This window comes from Bison bison, unplaced genomic scaffold, assembly GCF_000754665.1.
Source record: "Bison bison bison isolate TAMUID 2011002044 unplaced genomic scaffold, Bison_UMD1.0 scf7180017864390, whole genome shotgun sequence".
NCBI classification, from domain to species: Eukaryota; Metazoa; Chordata; class Mammalia; order Artiodactyla; family Bovidae; genus Bison; species Bison bison.
This window is the reverse complement of record NW_011494962.1, coordinates 5,761,974-5,770,088: the sequence shown is the minus strand read 5'-3', so window position 1 is coordinate 5,770,088 and position 8,115 is coordinate 5,761,974. Positions and strand designations below refer to the sequence as shown.

At 40.3% G+C, this 8,115-nt stretch overlaps 1 protein-coding gene across 1 annotated transcript in view; it reads left to right on the top strand.

Moving 5' to 3' along the window:
- The window catches only part of RERG (RAS-like, estrogen-regulated, growth inhibitor), a 131,878-nt gene that overhangs the window by 57,540 nt on the left and 66,223 nt on the right, over positions 1-8,115 (top strand). The gene's annotated exons all lie outside the window — the stretch shown is intronic.

Sequence of the window (8,115 nt, the reverse complement as noted above, 5' to 3'; positions counted from 1 at the left end):
AGACCTAGATGTCCATCAGCAGATGAATGGATAAGAGAGCTGTGGTACATATACACAATGGAGTATTACTCAGCCATTAAAAAGAATACATTTGAATCAGTTCTAATGAGGTGGATGAAACTGGAGCCTATTATACAGAGTGAAGTAAGCCAGAAGGAAAAACATAAATACAGTATACTAACGCATATATATGGAATTTAGAAAGATGGTAACGATAACCCTGTATACGAGATAGCATTTACTTTTTAAAATTCTAAACTAAATTGCTTAGTCAGTGTTAGTACTCTGCTGCTGCTGCTAAGTCACTTCAGTCGTGTCCGACTCTGTGCGACCCCTTAGATGGCAGCCCACCAGGCTCCCCTGTCCCTGGGATTCTCCAGGCAAGAATACTGGAGTAGGTTGCCATTTCCTTCTCCAATGCATGAAAGTGAAAAGTGAAAGTGAAGTCGCTCAGTCGTGTCTGACTCTTAGCGACCCCATGGACTACAGCCTACCAGGCTCTTCTGTCCATGTGATTTTCCAGGCAAGAGTACTAGAGTGGGGTGCCATCACAGATTAGTATATGTTCTGTTTGTGCCACAGGTTTATGTTAAAATTTAAATAGCAATGTGACTGAAAAGATGTTTTAAACCATAAAAAATGATATGATATGACTTATTATTACATTATATATTATTACATACATTATTATTACATTTCAAGTTATTATTACCTTCACTGCAATTTATGTCTTTCAACCCACATATTTTCCATCATACTTTTTCATAATGTTTGGACACAAATCTCCCTTTAATACCCTCTTAATGAGATAATGTCTGTTAAATATTTTGAGGTCATCAGGAAGTGAAAGATCATTGTTGTTAACTCAGAACATAAAGATGAACTGTTTATATCACTTATTGTTGATGTCATTCTGAAATCAACATGTCTATGTAGAAAGCACATGTTTTGCAGTTTTGCAGTTTGGCAGTTGACTCATCTTTCCTAGAATTATATATAGTTTAATGGCTTTAGAGGAGGAGAGAAGAAAAAAGATACGTAATTTAGGATGTGATCTTATATCTTTGAGTCAACATTTGATTTTTTTTTTTAACTTCTGAGATTCTTACTAGCGAACAGCCTTCCTTTGGTTCCAGTATGTTTAACCCTTGGCAGGACTTTCTTTGTATGGATGGATTGTTCTTTTAGCAAGAAGCCAGGAGGCCTTTTTCAAGCTTAATCTGCCAGTTAGTTCTTCTTCTGAGATAAAGTTGTCTCACGAACTATAATTTAATTCTTCGAAGTGTGAAAGAGAGGGACTTCCCTGGTGGTCCAGTGGCTAAGACGCTGCACTCCCAATGCAAGGGGTTCAGGTTCCATCCCTGGTTGGGGAACTAGATCTCACATGCTGCATATGGAAGATCCCACATGCCACAACTGAGACCTGGCACAGCCAAATACATAAAATAAAAATAATATGTTTTAAATGCCTTCTCATAATAATTTTTTAACAATATGGTAATTAAAAAAATATATATATAAAAAAAAAGTGACTGAATTTCCTGGTGGCTCCTGCCAGTGGTCACAGTGACACTCTTCCAAACTTTAGTGCATGAATACCAGAACCGTTTGGCCGTACCTTTGTAACAACCTCCCTGGGCATTTTTCACCTGGCTATAAGTATGACCTCCCTTCTCACCTTCTTTTTCCTATTCTCCACTCTTTTCTCATTGATGTAAATTTAGAGGGCCATCTCAGCAGGCTTTTGTCTTTTCCTTTCTTCCTATATGGGATGGAGAGTATGTTCATACAGATATAATAATAAAATCTAACATTTACAGAGCTATTCTAAGGTTCCAGGAATTGTTCTGAACATTATATACATATATATATATGTATGTAAATTTATGCTATAACAGCTCTCGGAAAGTTAGCATTATCCCTTGCTTATTGATGGGGAAATTGAGGAGAGGAGGTTAATTTTAAGGAAGTGGCACAACCAAGATTTCAAACCTAGCAACACGGGCACCAGCACCCTGTGTTATGTCCCTGTTGTTCAGTGTCCAACTCCTGGTGGTCCCATGGGCACATGGCTTCCCTGTCCTTCACTATCTCCCAGAGTTTGCTCAAATTCACTTGAGTTGGTGATGCTCTCTCCCTGTAATTATTTACTGTTCTGTCTTTAAGTCTTCAAATCCCAACTATTAGCCAACTTGATAAATGGCATATCTGTGAATACAAACAAGAAAACAAACCCCATGCCAGCTTTTGAATTGGGTGTGGAATTTCATAAAAGTGTCCTAGCTTACTATTTCACATATTGTTCCAATTGTTAAAATTCTTCATGACAGAGAGGACTCCTTTACTGGCGATTGGGTTCCTGGGTTAACTCCACATGACTCAGTCATTATGGGAATAGCTCTGGGCCTCCACTGAGGGGGTTGAGGGCTTTCTTTGGATTGCTACGTATATGCTGGTTCTAAATGAAATCAGAGTGTCGGAGGCAGAAGATGAACCAAAAACAGATTTTTCGAAGATATTGATGTCTGTGCTTGGTTTCTTCTCAAGAGAAAAAAATAAATAAGTTTAAAAAACAAATGTCTGGATGCAATAGAATAGTCATTCTTCATCATTTGTACATGTGAGAAGAATTGAGACTGAGAATGCATGAGTTATCTTTATAATTCATGGTCTGCCTAAGAAACTAGGAGCAACGTGGCTGTGTGGTCTTATTCCCCAGTTTACACAAAGAATACTGAACCTAACTGTGCATGCATGAAGTTATTTTTAGTCCCTTGTAGTTTCTTTGTATTTTGTTGCTAGAGGAGAGGTGTGTCCAAGTGCAAGCATTGCAGCATTGCAAAGGGTCCCATATCCCAGCCTGTCTCATTCTCCACAAGACACTCTACACCCTTATTGTTAAGGACTAAAGAGCCACAGGCCTCTTCTGAAACTTCTTCCTGCTGGACAGGGGCCTCAGACTCTGGCCTACCCTAGAGGTATAGAAGTCCCTCGCTGACTGTTACAAGGACTTGGGCCACTTTCTGCTGGAATGGGCTGAATTCCTTGAGCTATGAGCCTTACTTCAAATTGTTGGAACCTAAAAGACACAAATTTAACCAAAAAGTTAAACAAACAAAAATAAGGAAAAGAACAACAATAGCCACTGAAGGGCCTAAGAGGGGAAGAAACCAGGTGAACTTTGGGCTTTCTTAACTGTTAACCAGACAAGGGAGGTGATACTTCCCTGCCAAATTTATGAAGCTGCTCTGCCTGGGTATATAGCAGTTAGGGCAAATTCTGGACAAAAGATACCGAGACTAAAAAAACCAACTGCCACTTCTGAAGAGCCTGAACAAAAGCGGGTACTACTCATGCCCCTTGCACACAATACCACCTAAGGAGTGGGCCGACTACATAATCCACCCCTCTCACTTGACCCCTGCACACATCCCTACCCTATATAAGGAACAAACTCACCCCCACCTTGGGGAGCAAGCAAGGGAAACTGTTGTTTGTTCTGACTCCCTACTGCTGCAGCAGGGGCCCCAAGAAAGCCTTGCCTGGAAAAAAAAAGAATACTCGATAATTCTGCTTTCCTCTTTGAAAGCTAGGGTCCCCCACCCCCAGTTCCATGCCTCGCCAAATCTAAAGGGGAAAATATGTCCCCATGGAGTCTTCAGTGAGGCTTTTACCACTGAGTGAGGCTGACAGCCATCTCGGGTTTATCAGCAGTGCTGTGAACGAGCTTGAGTCACCCAGCTTCTAGCAGACAGGAGGGCTCCACATTTTCCCTGTTGCCTTCAGCCAGTATGACTTCAGTTGCCTTCAGCCAGTATGACTTCAGTCTCCAAGCCTGTGCCTCCAGTTGGAGGCTGTTGGGGATGATTTATTAGATTTGCCTTAAGGGTGTAGAGTTTTGCGTTTGAACATTCTTGGCCACAGCCTGGGCAGCTACTGCTCACAGGAAGCTTGGCTGTTGGGACTGCAGAGAGGCAGGGTTCTTTCTCCTGCCAGAGTCAGAGCTGGGGCCTCAGGCCTCCCCCACTCAGGGCCCCAGGTCTCCCCTCCACACTCCAGGACTGGAAGGGGTGGTTTGAAGAGGGCTCCTGAGGGCCTGAATGGCCCTAGGAAGGGGCTCTTAGGATCCACAGTGGATGTGACTTATGGGTTCATTTCATTGGAAAATCGGGCTGCAGCTTTTTTTATAATTTTTCATTGAAGTATATTTGATTTACACTGTCATATTAATTTGGTGCACAGCAAAGTGATTCAGTTATAGATAGATATTCTTTTGCAGATTATTTTCCCTGATGGGCTGTGCTGTGCTAACTCACCTCAGTTGTGTCTGACTCTTAAAACCCCATGGACTGTAACCCGCCAGGCTTCTCTGTTCATGGAGTGAGGTTGCCATGCCCTCCTGCAGGGGATCTTCCCAACCCAGAGATTGAACCCACAGTTCTTATATCTCCTGCATTGGCAAGCGGATTCTTTACTACCGTACCACCACCACCTGGGAAACCCATTATAGTTTACTACAAAATATTGAGTATAGTTTCCTGTGCCATGCAATAAGCCCTTGTTTTTTATCAATTATATATATATAGCAGTGTGTACATGTTAATCCCAAACTCCTAATTTATCACTCCTGATATCTTTGGACTTTCCTGGTGGCTCAGATGGTAAAGAATCAGGCTACCCGGGTTCAATGCTGGAGACTGGGGTTCAATCCCTGGGTCAGGAAGGTCCCCTGGAGAAGAAAATGGCTACCCATTCCAATAGTCTTTCCTGGAGAATTCCATGGACAGAGGAGCCTGGTGGGGTACACTCCATGGGGTGCCAAAGTGTTGGACACATTTTAATACATCTTTGTAATTTTATAATTTAAAAACCATTGTTCGCTTCCTATAGCAGTCTTTTATGGTAAAATTCCAAGATCTCCTGTGAAATGACATTCTTCTCTGTTTGATGAGATTTTTTTTGACTTTTCAGTCTAGAAAAAGTTCAATTCTAGCCAAGAAATACTGTTTGTTTGTTTTTTTGAATTATTTTCTTGCACTGGAAACCTCCCCAGCTATGTTCATATGGGTGAATTTCTTGTCTCTTCTTTCTTCTTCCCCAACTACTAAACTCAACCCATCTGCTTTTCATTACAACTTTGGCCTGGCCACTGACCCTGATGATCTGGTCCAAGCTTGGGAAGTGCTGTTCTATGTGCTTCCAGACACGATCTTTCGAAGCTCCTGCTGTGTGGTGGAGAAGCTGCAAGAAAGCATGACCAGAATTGCAGCTGCCCACACTGTATCCCTCAGTGCCTCATTTAGCTTTCTCTGTTGATCGGTAATTTTCTCCATGAAAAGCCATGAGTCACTCTGTTGTGACTTTCAGAGATGGCAATTGGAATAAGAAAACTCGTAGGCATTTTCTCACACATCTCTTAATGTCTTGATATTTGGGGATGTTACATGGCAGCAAGCAAATGTTTCCTAACAAATTTTTGGAGAAAGAGGCAACCTAAACTTGGAAGCTAATTCATTCAGGGGAATCAGCCAGACACTTCAATTTTTTTTAATGGAAATTCACAAAATCTATACATTGAACTGAAATATGGTGGGACAGAAGGTTGCTTTCAACCAGGTACAGAACTCTCATCCTGGCTTGAACAGGGATTGCTAGCAGAGACCTTAATGCAGTTCTACAGTTCAATTTATTAATAGTTAGATTAAAATAGTGCCTAGCCCTAGCTTTCAGCCTTGCTCCAGATTACACTGGTTTTGAAGATCCTTCCCTTCTAAACTGCCTTTGAGATTGCAAAAAAGTTATGGCTGATCAGGTAAGAGAAAATCACTGCTGTCTTTAGAAGCAATTGAATTTAATTAATTTAATACAAATTTAACTCTGACAATAGAAGAGTTTAATTTGGTCCCAGGATAGCTAAGTAGTAGCCACCCTCATGAGCTTCTGTGGTGGCTCAGTGGTAAAGAATCCACCTGTCAATGCAAGAGCTGAGGATTGGATCCCTGGGTCAGGAAGACTCCCTGCAGAAGGAATGGCAACCCACTCCAGTATTCTTGCCTGGGAAATCTCATGGAAATAGGAGGCTGGTGGGCTACAGTCCATGGGGTTGCAAAGAGTTGGACACTCTTTAGTGACAAGACAACAACAGCAGCCACCCTCAGCCACTCCTCCCTACACACACACACACACACACACATACACACACACACACACACACACTCATGCTTACTTTCTTCCTCATCCCCTCACCCCATATAATTACACATTCCCGCTTGCTCTCTCTCTCTTCCCTTCCTGTTATTTCTTTTCCTTTTATATCTCTGATGTCCAAAATCTTCATTTAACTGGGACATGGGGAAAGGATTATGTTTTAGGCAACACACCAACTAAAGAAATTAAAGTTATAATTTCAACATGAACTTTTAGTAAATAGTTAAGAAACTTTTACTGTAGGTATTCACGTCTTATAACTGAGATAAAAGAGTTGACCTGATTTCTGTAACTCTAGAAAAGCACACAGTTATTTACAGAGCCTCTTCAGTAAAGGCTATTTTTTTTTCACATCTTTAAAAGCAGAGACATCACTTGGTCAACAAAAGTCCTTATAGTAAAAGCTATGGTTTTTCCAGTACTCATGTATGGATGTGAGAGATGGACCATAAAGAAGGCTGAGCCCCAAAGAATTAATGCTTTCAAACTGGTGGTGGAGAAGACTCTTGAGAGTCCATTGGACAGCAAGGAGATCAAGCTAGTTAATCCTAAAGGAAACCAGCTCTGAATATTCATTGGAAGGACTGATGCTGAAGCTTCAATACTCTGGCCACCTGATGCAAAGAGCTAACTCACTGGAAAAGCCAACTCACTGATGCTTGGAAAGATTGAGGGCAGGAGGAGACGGCAGAAGATGAGATGGTTGGATGTCATCACCAGCTCAATGGACATAAGTTTGAGCAAATTCCGGGAGATGGTGAAGGACATGGAAGCCTGGCATGCTACAATCCATGGAGTTTCAAAGACTCAGATACGACTGAGCAACTGAACAACAAGGGTTGATCCCTATACCTAATCTCTAAAACACAGAGGAATCTGGAGAATGTTGCAGTGTACATGTCCTGGATGAATGTCCTGGGGTTTGTAGGAGTCAAACTTTTGTTTCAATGCAATCATTTAATTTATGTTTATGATTTGGCCCTCACATCAGGTTTTGTTATCCATATTTTACAGATGAGAAAATTAATGCTCAAATATAATACATAACTTGTATAAGATCACATGGCAAGAGAACTTGGAACTCAAATATGAATCCAAAGCATATTCTCTCCCCAAATAAAACAGTCTGTAAAATTGATGAAAAAAAAAGAAAAGAAATAGATGGATATTGTTTTGGGTACTTTCCTTGATACTATATCAATCATTTCTGATATTCTTTTCAGAGTATAGATCAAGCCTATTCACTACTGCCAAGGTCCCAGTCTTCATATTTTTACTATAATCCTTCAAATATGTAACAATAAATATTGTAGAAAACCCAAGAATGTCATTTTAAATGGAGTGGGAAAATACAAACTTCAGTCAGAAGAATGGTTGAAATAATAGGAAGAATGTCATCAGTAAATTTCTAAAGAGCTTAAAGCTACTCTTAAATCTTTTATATTGTAGAATCAAGTTCTTAACACATAGTCAAAATACAAGATACTGCAGAGTATCTGTCCTTTATACCATTAGGCTTTCCCCTTCCTTGCTCTAATTTAGCATTAAAAATGTGAACTCTGTTTCCTCAGCCATCCAGGGAAGGGCTTTTAAATATTTTGGGAAAAATACTGAAAAAGGCAAATCTGGAAATGATAGCATGCAAATGTCTAAATATATGCTTCCAGCTCCCTTTGTTCTTTGGGCTCTGAGTTTCTGGTTAATACAACAAACAGTAAAGTGTGATATCATGTTTTTAAGCAGCAAAAATAATAGATGATAAAAATAGAAAAGAGGTGGAATCAAGAGACATCACAATTTTAGCCTCCTATGTCTTTTGCATCTTTATTCCTCATGTCCTTCATGTAGGTTCTGTCTTTATAATATAATAATATATATAATATATAATAATATTATAATACATGTAAT